Genomic DNA, 13,295 nt, shown 5'->3' with positions numbered 1-13,295 from the left:
TTTTTTAGCCAGCTGAGAACAATCATGCGTGTGCAAACACAAACACACCACCAATAACATGCAAATGGTGACACGTGAAGGTCGGCTCCTGTCCTGCTGGTTAGTTCCCCAGCTTTCCTTATCGGAGGCGTCACGTGGAGCTGAAGGCCGACAATTTACCGCCTGAACATGAGTCACATGACTGGCTGGAACCAGGAGCATGTTTATAGGAACACGGAGAAGACAGAATGACAGGCCTGAACTCAGTTCCTCATTAAATCTGCAGGGAAACAGATCTATTGACGGGTTTTCTGAACACAAATATGATTCTAATCAACATGTTTGTATTGTTGCATCTTTTTTATCATGTATTAGATAGAAAATGGAGGAAAATCTGCAAACATGTTTTAAAAATTTGTATTTAAGCCCAAATGGAGCTACTTTCCTGAACCCATCTTCTATCTAGAAACAATCTACTGCAGGATTTAGATCTGGACAATAAGTCCCTAATGCAGCTTTGCTTTATTCTTTATCTAAAAATGTAAAAGGTCTAGGAGATAAATGTTGTGTACGAGTGTAACTATAAAAAAGTGGAATTATTTGGAGTATTAGGAACTGTGACAGCAGAACTGTAAGTGATCCTGCTGAATTTTTAATAATTTAATTATTAATAATAATAAAATATAATTTAATAATTAATTTTTCTCTGATCATGAATCTGTTTCTAATCAACACGTTCGTATCGTTGCATCTTTTTATCATATATTAGATGGAAAATCGAAGAAAATCTGATGTGAAAAGGTTGTATTTAAACCCAAACAGAGCTGCTTTCCTGAAGCAGTAATAAATAGTTTTGGTGTACAAATACAACCAAGCAGATTGTCTCGTTTTAATAAACTGAACCAAACATGGAGTGAAAACTGAAAATCTAATCTCCACATGAAAGCTATGAATCTTCTGATCCTTGTGCAGAAAATAAATTTCTTTCAAAACTTTATTTCTTTCTAAATGACAGTACAGGTGTGAAAGCGTCGGATTTGAACAAGCTGTTTTTCTAACATAAATACAGTTTTAACCGAGCTGCTACCAGAAAATTCAACCACAGCAGAACGTCTAAATGAAACTAAACATCTGGTGAGAATCTGAGTGAAAGTCCTGCAGCCTGGAGGGAAAATAAGTTTGATTCAAAAGCAAATTTCTTTCTAATCATAAATGACTGCAGGTTAATAGGGTTAATATTAGTATTTTCCTAACAAAACCACAAGGTCCTGGTGCCGAAACTGAACCAAATGTTTTGAACCTCTTCCAGACATGAGAATAAAAAGCTGGGATTAAAGTCCTGCAGCTCCGGCATCTTTCTGCAGACTCCAAGTTCAGATAAGTTGGATTAAAGCATCAGTGCAGGTTAGCTGAACAGAAACAGGAAGCTGGTTTAGAGGATAGAAGGTTTCATCCAGAAGACTGGTGGGTTTAAACTAGGGCTGCAACTAACGATTATTTTAATAATCGATTAGTCGGCCGATTATTTTTTCGATTAATCGATGAATCGGATAAAAAAACAACACATTTTTAATTTCCGCCGCTTTATTCTGAAAGAGAAGATTTGGACTGACAGAGCAAATAAGATAATTGAAGCGAAGCCTTCGTCTTCAACCATCGACACAGGCCTCATGCCAGTGAGCATCATGTTGAGGATGCTCTCAGTCAGGACAGATGCTTGCTGTGGTTGACATGATGTCTTGCTCATCATGAAGCCTGTCATTGTTTGCTGTTCAAGAAATGAGAAAGATAGTATAGTTTGAGTATGTATTATAGCACAATTTACAACAACTCAGTAATTATCTTGTTTTATTTGCAGTATTAGGTTAAGGCAAGTAAGTAGTCCAAAGAGCAAAACACAAAGTACGCACACACACACACACACACACACACACACACACACACACACACACACACACACACACACACACACACATGCACACACATATAGATAGATACATAGATAGACAGACAGATAGATAGATAGATAGATAGATAGGTAGATAGATAGATAGATAGGTAGATAGATGGATAGATAGATAGATAGATAGATAGATAGATAGATAGGACAAGCACCATAAAAAATACTACATACTAAATAAGTTACTTTAACCCCGGTCTAAATGCAGTTCATCCTGCCTCACTCCAACACAGACCAGTGTCTTCACTCAGACTTTGTGAGAAAATTAAAACTTGAGGCTTAATCTTTAAATTATTATCACCATTGTGGGCAAGTTACGTTTATTTATAAAGCATATTCAAACCCTGCTTAAGCTGATTAAAGTGAAATAAAAAGTTTCACACGCGCACGTACACACACACACACACACACACACACACACACACACACACACACGTGCCCTATCACTGTCATTAATCAGCTAACAAACACTAGCATCAGGAGAGCTACCAGAGAGACTAACGTTACGTTTCCTCACTGTAAAACGGAACAAACATAGGATACTGTAGTGACTTACCTGCTGTTGAGCTCCTTCATCCTCATCGGCGACTCCAACGTGTTTCCGTTTCAGGTGCTGCATCATCATCGTGGTGCTCCCGTACATCATATCACTTTTGTAAAGCTTGCATGCTACGCATGTTTGTTGTTTTGTGAAGCGTTAAATGCTGCCACACTTTTGAGGATTTCGGTCTGACTGTTTCCTCCGTGTCGGTCACGTTCGGTTGAAATTACTCTGAATTTACTTTCGCTTTGCCGCCACCTCGTTCTGTTCAACTCGCTCTAGAGGTGGAATTATTTTTAAAAAACAAAAAACAAAAAAAACTTTATTTCCGTCAGCCAGCATTGACAAAGCTCTGCAGGTGAAGTTGACGCTCCGCGACATGGCGAGTGACGCACGAATCGCGCGACACAACGAATCGATAATGAAATTCGTTGCCAACGCTTTTAATAATCGATTATTATCGATTTTATCGATTCGTTGTTGCAGCCCTAGTTTAAACTACAGATTTAAGTTTTTATTTCTGTTTAATGAGGTTTAAACTGGTGGTTGTCCAGGGTGTGAACACGTTCCAGATATAAACTTTGATTTAAACTGGTCTGACTCTCTGGAACCAGACTGTTTATAAACCTGTTCCTGGCTGCTCATTTTATGTGAATTTCTATTCCTGCTATCTGAATTAAACTACAGGGGAGAAACAGAACCACCAACAACAGAAGTTTCTTTGATGAATTCTCCGTTTTAATGACTGTCCTCTCTTCACTGCATTCAGAACTATTCCTCCATCATGATTTCTGCTTGAACCATCACAGAAATTAAAAACTTCAAGACAGTTTTTGTCCTCCCTGATAGTGAAACGATGAAGTGGTGCAGTCAAACCATTCTACACTAGAGAACAGTCTCGCTACAGGATTAAGTCTAACCCCCAAACTACCTGATTAGCTTTAAAATATCACACTTTGGGATGAATTCAGACCTTTTCAGTGCATCTTTGAAATGTATCTAATACAGAAATCAGCTGAAAATGAGCAAAAAGAAAAAACAGCAAAGATCTGTCTGTTTGAAATAGAATCATGACACAAATTCTACCTGAGGATGGATTTCAGCTGTTTAGGAACATAATTTAGGAGACGGCTCTGTTTAATCAGGACAGAAATGACAAGAATTTAGATCATTTAAGAGTTTTTCCTCTATTTCATCATTTCAGATGGAATGTGCTTTAAAACTGTCTCCTTGGGTTCATGGAGTTCCTGAATGAAATGTTTTTCTGAACCATTTCCCAATAAATCAAGAAACTTTATCACACTATCAGTGTGATAAAGAAGATAAACCCCAACAACAGTGGGAAGCTTTCAGCTGTAAACATGAAGAAAAAACAACTAAAAAACAAACAGAAATACAACACGCAAACGTACTCAGAGGAAGAACAAAAGCGGCGAGCGGAGCTAAAATCAGAGCACTTAGGTGCATTATTCATGGAGAACATGGACTGAATTAGAGCTGAACTTGTTCCTGGCGGATTCAGTTCAGAACTACAAGAGTATCGAGATGTTTCCACGTCCAGCGGTGACAACTAGACCTGCTCAGACTATCCACACTTTTTGTGGACCCCTCGGTTGTGTAATGTCAGAGGTAGTCTATGCATTAATTCACTGAGTTTCCATTCATTCTGCTCTGATTACATCTCTGAACCAGAACATTGGAGATTTATCGTCTTCTCTCTGAAGCAGAATCTTTAAAACAATGCAGTTAATTCCCACCAGAAACTCTCTAAATCTGTCATTTTCTGACAATCAAGCTCTCAGACCATCGGGTTCTGTTGGTTTAGTTTTGATTTGGAGCTGAAACTTTGAGGTCTGAAAGAGGAAGAGAAATGGACCTAAAGTCCTGGAGGACAGAAGACCAGCGAAGATGACAGAAAGGATCACTGCAGCTCCAAAAAATGTTTGTCATGCAAACTTTTGAAATCTTACAATAAAAGTTTGTGTTGTCAGAAAGTGGCATTATAGGCTTCAGATTTATCATTTCTTAATGGACTTTTCCATCATTTCTGAGCCTCAGAACTTCATCAGTCCAGCAGATAGAACCATGACATTTAGGAGGAGAAACATCTGAGTTCTGGGAAAAACTGAGACTAAAATAACTAATAAGCTTGAAAATTACCACAGAAAGAGACAAATAAACCACAAAAAGAGATCAAATCACCAAAAAAGGGCCAAAATTACCACAAAGAAATGCACAATTCTACCTGGAAGATGCAAAATTACCAGAAAAAGGCCAAATCCAACACGGTGGTGTACAGTCTAAAAGCAGAGTGAGGTCTGCAGGTTTCCTTCAGGAGGGAGAAGAGGCAGCGACAGCAGACGAGAACAGGAATGTTGTTGTGTTTGCCGGCCAGGTCCTCCTCTGGACCATGATTCATTGCAAATGAAATGTCACCCTGGCAGGCAGTAATGCAGGCCAGCCCACTCCCCTGCAGCCTAATTGAATTTTACAGCCATATAAACAACAGTCAGCCAGCAGAGGGGGGAGGAGAGGGACGGAGTTATTGATGCCAGTGTTTATAGGCCCAGCATTCTGATGTGCCATCAGAGAGAAAAGAAGGCCTCCTGGGAACCATCGCACAAAGCACACAGATGGAGGGGAACGCTAAAGCAGGCGCACCACCAACATGAGTCCCCCAGGAAACAGAAACAACCATCAGAAACAACCACCAGTTGAACCATCGGAGAGAAACAACCACCAACTGAACCATCAGACAGAAACAACCACCAACTGAACCATCAGATACAACCACCAACTGAACCATCAGACAGAAACAACCACCAACTGAACCATCAGATACAACCACCAACTGAACCATCAGACAGAAACAACCACCAACTGAACCATCAGACAGAAACAACCACCAACTGAACCATCATACAACCACCAACTGAACCATCAGACAGAAACAACCACCAACTGAACCATCAGACAGAAACAACCACCAACTGAACCATCAGACAGAAACAACCACCAACTGAACCATCAGACAGAAACAACCACCAACTGAACCATCAGATACAACCACCAACTGAACCATCAGACAGAAACAACCACCAACTGAACCATCAGACAGAAACAACCACCAACTGAACCATCAGACAGAAACAACCACCAACTGAACCATCAGATAGATACAACCACCAACTGAACCATCAGACAGAAACAACCACCAACTGAACCATCAGACAGAAACAACCACCAACTGAACCATCAGACAGAAACAACCACCAACTGAACCATCAGACAGAAACAACCACCAACTGAACCATCAGATACAACCACCAACTGAACCATCAGACAGAAACAACCACCAACTGAACCATCAGACAGAAACAACCACCAACTGAACCATCAGACAGAAACAACCACCAACTGAACCATCAGATAGATACAACCACCAACTGAACCATCAGACAGAAACAACCACCAACTGAACCATCAGACAGACACAACCACCAACTGAACCATCAGGCATAAACAATCACCAACTGAACCATCAGATACAACCACCAACTGAACCATCAGACAGAAACAACCACCAACTGAACCATCAGATAGATACAACCACCAACTGAACCATCAGACAGAAACAACCACCAACTGAACCATCAGACAGAAACAACCACCAACTGAACCATCAGGCATAAACAATCACCAACTGAACCATCAGATACAACCACCAACTGAACCATCAGACAGAAACAACCACCAACTGAACCATCAGACAGAAACAACACCAACTGAACCATCAGACAGAAACAACCACCAACTGAACCATCAGACAGAAACAACCACCAACTGAACCATCTGAGAGACTCTTCTTCTCTAAATACTCTAGGATCTTTTACCAGAATCAACCAGAGAATAGAAGCTGTGAACTTCACAGGTCCAACAGATTCCCAGTAATTCCATAAAAGGAGGACAGATTAATAACTGTCAGTAGGAAGGTTCCTGGAAAAGATGATAAAATGTGGAATAAATGTTGCATTTTGTAGACAGCAGCTCAGGTAAACCTTTGTAACTTTAAACTACGGCAATCAAGTATTCAGTTCAACAAAAATGGAGATTAGTTATCTTTAATAAATCAAATTACACATGTAGGAATGTCCCATGTAATCTAATTCAATATTTAGAATCTGCTAAAACCAAGTCCCAATCAGATTTTCCTACAAAATACACACTTCAAGTATGTTAAAGTTATTAAAATATAAAAACAGAGCATTGTGGGAGTTAAGCCAACGGACACCATGATAAAGACTTCTGTAACACTCAATGACCTCCAACCAGAGCTCATGTGTTTGAAACAGAGGAAACTGCATCTTCAGGACCACATTTCAAAGCCCTTTGTTTTTCATTACTTCTTATTTAGGCCCAGATAATATCGTAGCTGTTTGTTTACTCTGAAGGCTAGCTAACTATTCCAGGCCACACATACTGGTATAAAAAATGAAATTTGAAGAATTTCTAGTAGAATAAACCTTTGTACCAAACTGGTAACTGTTTTAGCTGTTGTCACCATCGCTCCAAATACTCACACTGCAAAAGAGCATTGTGGGGGTTTATCTAGCAATGGGCACCATGACAAAGACTTCTGTCATATTTAATGTCCTCTGACAAGAGCTCATGTGTCTGAAGCTGAAGAAACTGCATCTTCATGACCACATTTCAAAGCCCTTTGTTTTCCATCACCTCTTATTTAGGTTCACGTAACATGCCAACCATTTGTTTACTTCAAAGGCTAGCCAGCTAACTTTTCCAGGCCACAGACAATGATAAAAAACTAAATATGTAGTTTCAGGTAGAATAAATCTTTGTATCAAACTGGTAGTGATGACTAAAACTCTGTTGCTACCACCTCTCTATATACTCACACTGCTAGTTAGCATTGTGGGGTAGTAGCTAATAACAGGCACCATGACAAAGACTTCTGTGATGCTTAATGACCTCTGACCTGAAGAACATTTCTGTGACAGTGGCAGCTACATTTCTAGGAGCCTTGGATCTTCATTACCTCTTATTTAGGTCCAGATAACATGGCGACCATTTATTTCCTCCACAGGCGAGTTAACTTTAATAGCTGATAAACACTAGCAAACAATACTAGGCAGAGCTTCTGGTGACAGAGTACTATTTGGGTGGAACAACACCTTTAGGCTAACCTTTGCTAGTTTGGCAGGTGATACTGGAACGAAGCGCTTTTTTGGTCCAAATTAGGCATCCAGTGACTGAACTAGCAATAGCAGCACAAATGAATAATCCATTATTGACTATGCAGCAAATTATTGATATTACTGATTCAGAAAAATATTAAAAATATGCATCCATAATATTCTAACATTCCTGTAAGTACGTTGTTGTTCTTTCTGAAAACTTTGAAGGAAATCTTCTGTTAGCAGGAGATGATGAAATGTATGAAATGAAATGAGAAAGTTATCTGCTTCATAATTTAGATCTCCACACTGAGGTTCTTCCTGACATTTCAGAGGAAACTCTCCTCTTGAGTTCTCCTCTGCTGTAGGTGAAGTAAGACGTGCTGCCAGGTGAAATCTACTGAAGACGCTATAGAAACTATCAGCGGCGTCTCCTCGGGCGGCCCGGTGGCTCGGGTAGATTTGTCCTCCACTAACAGAGGACATCACCTCACCCACAGCTGGCTGGCTGGCAGGAGGACAGGAAGGATTCTGCTGCACCGGGGCAGACTAATTCCTGTAGCAGCTTCTCCAGAATGAGCAAAGTCAGATTCAAGATGGAACAGGAATAATTTTTCTCTGTAAGAAGACTAAATATGATGCAGGATTTAAAAGAATTTATCTAATTAATTCAAGAAACAACCATCCCCCTGAGGTCTACAGGGTGGAACATAAACCTAGAAGGTACAGAGGGAGTTTAAGTTGCTCTGCAGATGTAATTAGTGATGTTTTTGGCAGCTCCAGCAGCAGATCCACTGGGAGATCTGGTCCTGGTGGAGTTTATCCCTGTGGAGTTAGACACTGAGGGGATGAAGGAAACATAACGAGGAGGAAGTGGGACCAGCAGGTAGCTTCCACAGAGCTGCAGCCTTTTAAAGGAAGCTCAGATTTAACCTGGACAGGACTGATGCAGCAGGTTTTCATTCATGATCTGGGCTGTCAGCTGCAACCAGTATCCATTTAGAAAGAGCGAAATACAGAAAAAAATCTGTTTGAAAGAACAACTTGACATTTGAGGGAAAACACAAACTGCTTTTCTTTTCAGGAGCTGGAAAAGAAGAGACAATAAAAACTTTTTTCTCATCTGTCAAAAAAATAGGCAGTTAGAGGCATACAGACTGGATAAAGGAGTAGAAACTGACATGACTGGAAATAAAATTTACTACATTTATCCTCATCCAGGTTAAATAAAGCTGCTACACATCTAAGTTGGAAACTCAGAAAACTTCAAACCCCAGAGTCTGATTGGTCAAGATTTAAAGCCCTAAATGGATATAAAACAATAAACGATTGACATATATAATTATAAACAGTAGATATCCAACCACTCATTCAGACTTTATAAACCTTTTGAAATTCATGATTTTTCTGTCTAAAACAAACTGCTGTAACTGTTTAACCCTGAGCAGGTTAATAATGTGACTTTATGACTTTGTAGATGGACACTAAAATACAACATCAATAATGGAAATGATCCATCCATTCATCCATCCATCCATCCATCCATCCATCCATCCATCCATCCATCCATCCATCCATCCATCCATCCATCCATCCATCCATCCATCCTCCATTCATCATCCATCCATCATCCATCCATCATCCATCATGCATCCATCATCCATCCATCATCCATCCATCCATCCATCCATCCATCCATCCATCCATCCATCCATCCATCCATCCATCCATCATCCATTCATCATCCATCCATCATCCATCATGCATCCATCATCCATCCATCCATTCATCATCCATCCATCATCCATCCATCCATCCATCATCCATCTATCCATCATCCATCCATCCATCCATCCATCCATCATGCATCCATCATCCATCCATCCATTCATCATCCATCCATCATCCATCATCATCCATCTATCCATCATCCATCCATCCATCCATCCATCCATCCATCATCATCATTCATCATCCATTCATCCATCATCCATCCATCCATCCATCCATCCATCCATCCATCCATCAATCATCCAACCATTCATCAGCCATCATCATTCATCCATCATTCATCATCCATTCATCCATCATCCATCCATCCATCATTCATCCATCCATCATCCATCCAACATCCATCCATCATCCGTCCATCCATCATCTATCCATCATCCATCCATCATCCATTCATCCATCATCCATCCATCAATCACCCATCATCCATCCATCCATCCATCATCCATCCATCCATCACCCATCATCCATCCATCATCATCCATCCATGCATCATCCATCCATCCATCATCCTCCAGTTAAAACCATGTAACATATGAACCATCCTTACCATGTTTTAGTGCAGAATAACGTGACACGTAGAGCTAAAGGTAAAATATGATCAGTCAGCTGAGCTCAGAGCCACAAATCATGTTAATGAGCTTCAGAGAAACAGTCGACTGCACGAATGTTTAGAGAAACAGCATTAAATTGTTCAGTCTGTGTTCCACCCAAAAGTCCTTCTCTGTGCTTTTAGCGTGTGTTCTGACCCAACGTGTGCCAGGCCAACATGCACACGGACACGCAAGTGTGATCCCGTGTTTTCCTCATGTCTGATTTTTCAATCTGTGCAAACATAGAGATGGTTCAGTGCACAGGTGGCCCCTCGCCATGTCCTGTGATGGATGACTGGAGGGAGAATAGCTAATCCAACAGTAGATTTACATTGTTCTGGATGCTGAACAACACAAAACCTCAGTGAAGAACAGCAGAACAAATGTCAACGTTCACCACAGTGAGGAACAGAAGAACAAACGTCAGCGTTCGCCATAGTGAGGAACAGTAGAACAAACGTCAACATCAGTGTTCACCAGAGAACACACCGGCAGAGAACCACGGTGAGCAACAGCAGAACAAATGCCAACGTTCATCACGGTGAGAACAGCAGAACAAACGTCAACGTTCATCGCGGTGAAGAACAGCAGAACAAACGTCAAAGCTCACCACGGTGAAGAACAGCAGAACAAATGTCAACGTTCACCGTGGTGAAGAACAGCAGAACAAACGTCAACGTTCACCACGGTGAAGAACAGCAGAACAAACGTCAATGTTCATCACGTTTCCGAACAGCAGAACAAACGTCAATGTTCATCACGTTTCCGAACAGCAGAACAAATGTCAACGTTCACCACGGTGAAGAACAGCAGAACAAATTTCAACGTTCACCACAGTGAAGAACAGCAGAACAAATCTCAACGCTCACCACGGTGAAGAACAGCAGAACAAATGTCAACGTTCACCACGGTGAAGAACAGCAGAACAAACGTCAATGTTCATCACATTTCCGAACAGCAGAACAAATGTCAACGCTCACCACGGTGAAGAACAGCAGAACAAATGTCAACGTTCACCACGGTGAAGAACAGCAGAACGAACGTCAACGTTCACCATGGCGAGGAACAGAAGAACAAACATCAACGTTCACCACCGTGAGGAACAGAAGAACAAACATCAACGTTCACCACCGTGAGGAACAGAAGAACAAACATCAATGTTCACCACCGTCCGGAACAGCAGAACAAACGTCAGTGTTCATCACGGCAAGGAACAGAAGAACAAACATCAACGTTCGCCGGAGAACACACCAACAGAGAACCACAGCGAGGAACAGTGAGGAACAGAAGAACAAACATCAACATTCACCACGGTGAGAAACAGAAGAACAAACGTCAGTGCTCACCAGAGATCACACCAGCAGTGAACCATGGTGAGGAACAGAAGAACAAACATCAACGTTCACCGGAGAACACACCAGCAGAGGTTTCGTTACTGTAAAGACGTACTGCTGCCTGTCAAAACTGGTTAGTCATCAAGAAATGACTGAAAATCAGTCATTCAAACCCCAAATCCTGCTGGCAGCTTTAAAATGTGTAATTTATTTTTAAAAAAGTCCAAAATGACACCATTTATCAAAGCCAGACACAGTAAAAACAGAGAGATTGTCAGAGGTTCAGCTTTCCCACAGTCCCTGAACTACTCTTTCCATTTAAATCCCTTTATTCTACACGTCACAGAAAAAAATCCCCAAAAAAGAATAAATTATACAAACCAGATTCTGTAAAATTCTAATAATTCTGTGATCCCAGTTGCAGCTGAGAAACCTTCACTGATCCATCTGTGATCAACAGTTGCTTCATAAAAATTCCTGGAGTTTTTGGTTGAACTGCAGGCATACATAGCAGAGAGTTAAAATATTAATAGTAAAAAATATTTACCATTTCCTATTCCAGTTCCCATTTCTTTAGGTGCTTATAAGACCAGTGGACACTTGGAAAATGTTGATTACATTTTTTTTTAATAGTTTTTGCAAAAAAAAAAAGAAAACATTTCGCTTTTAGCTTTTTCATTCTGTTCAATTTATGGCTTTAAAGGTGCAGAACTTTATATAATATATAAGTAGTTCAGAGGAGTTAAACTCATAAAAAATATAACTTATTGTTCATATTCTGAGTTCATTACATTCAAATGTTTTAAATGTTTGCATTTTTCTCATTTTAATCACTTCATGCCAACATTTTATCTGCATTAGATGAGGTTTTTCTGCAATTCTTAACATTTACTTTAACAGAAAACTGCATTTTTTGGAGGAAAGATTAAAAATCCAAAAGACTTGTGGAATAACTCTCCTCTGACTTTACTGAATTGATGAAATGTTGGATTTAACATCTAGTGGCTGTTTGAGGAACTGGAAGTTAAGATATTTCACTTTAACAAATCCCCAAAGATGCATGAAATGCATCATGAGTTGCTGCTAGGAAACGGTGTTTGAAAGGAATAAAAACTAAAGCAGGAGGAACTTTTAGAGCAGGATGGAGGAGTTTTCCTTTAATTCTGATCCTTCAGTGACTCAGTCTGGATCTTCTATTCAGACGGAGAGGCCTGTTTAGCTTCGCTGGTGTTGGAACATCACAGGAAACTAAAGCTCATCAGGCCAACAACGCTCCGAGTCCTTCAAGCTGTCAGCTCTCACTTCCTGTCTGGTGGGCAGTTCCTTCCTGCTCCTGACAGAGCTGCTTCCAGCTTCAGCTTTCAGATAATCTGAAGACATCTGTCAGGGATTGAGTCTGGTGGCGGACATCAAGGTCAAAGTTATTCAGCTCAAAAACAAACGATAAAGCACTACTTCCTGTCTGACGCCTTCTTCACTGCTTTGTGATTATTTGACTCATTTTGGGAACTCCATCCACTGGAGATGTCCTGATAGAGGTTTAGCTGGAAACGGGCACCATGACCAAGATTTCTGAGGAGGTTCATGACTGGAAATGTGTGTGTGCGTGTATAGCGTGTGTGTGTTTGTTATATGTGTGTATTATATGTGTGTGTGTATTATGTGTGTGTGTGTGTGTGTGTTATATGTGTGTGTGTAGAGTAAACAGTGGCTGGCTGAGCTGGATCAGAAGTAGATGGAGAGGGTTATAGAGGGTTATGGATAAATAACAGACATGAGGCTGGGAGGGACTGAGCCGTGTCTGAACACACGTATGTGGTGCTGTTTGCTCGGCAACACGCATCTCCTGCACACGCTAAGACAGAAAAGAAACCTCCATCTGCATGTATGTGAGAGGAAGGG

At 40.6% G+C, this 13,295-nt stretch overlaps 1 protein-coding gene and 1 long non-coding RNA gene across 2 annotated transcripts in view; both read right to left on the bottom strand.

The window, feature by feature from the left end:
- LOC111583312 (ephrin type-A receptor 7-like) overlaps nt 1-13,295 on the bottom strand; it is a 245,918-nt gene that overhangs the window by 134,646 nt on the left and 97,977 nt on the right. The gene's annotated exons all lie outside the window — the stretch shown is intronic.
- LOC129350670 (uncharacterized) lies at nt 1,546-5,306 on the bottom strand. The gene is made up of 2 exons (XR_008604144.1): nt 2,496-5,306; nt 1,546-1,747 (listed from the first exon to the last, which is right to left on the bottom strand). It is a non-coding gene; the product is annotated as an uncharacterized LOC129350670 (long non-coding RNA).

Source organism: Amphiprion ocellaris, chromosome 15, assembly GCF_022539595.1.
Source record: "Amphiprion ocellaris isolate individual 3 ecotype Okinawa chromosome 15, ASM2253959v1, whole genome shotgun sequence".
Taxonomy (NCBI): domain Eukaryota; kingdom Metazoa; phylum Chordata; class Actinopteri; family Pomacentridae; genus Amphiprion; species Amphiprion ocellaris.
Note: the sequence above shows the minus strand (reverse complement) of the source record. Positions and strands in the feature narration are given on the sequence as shown.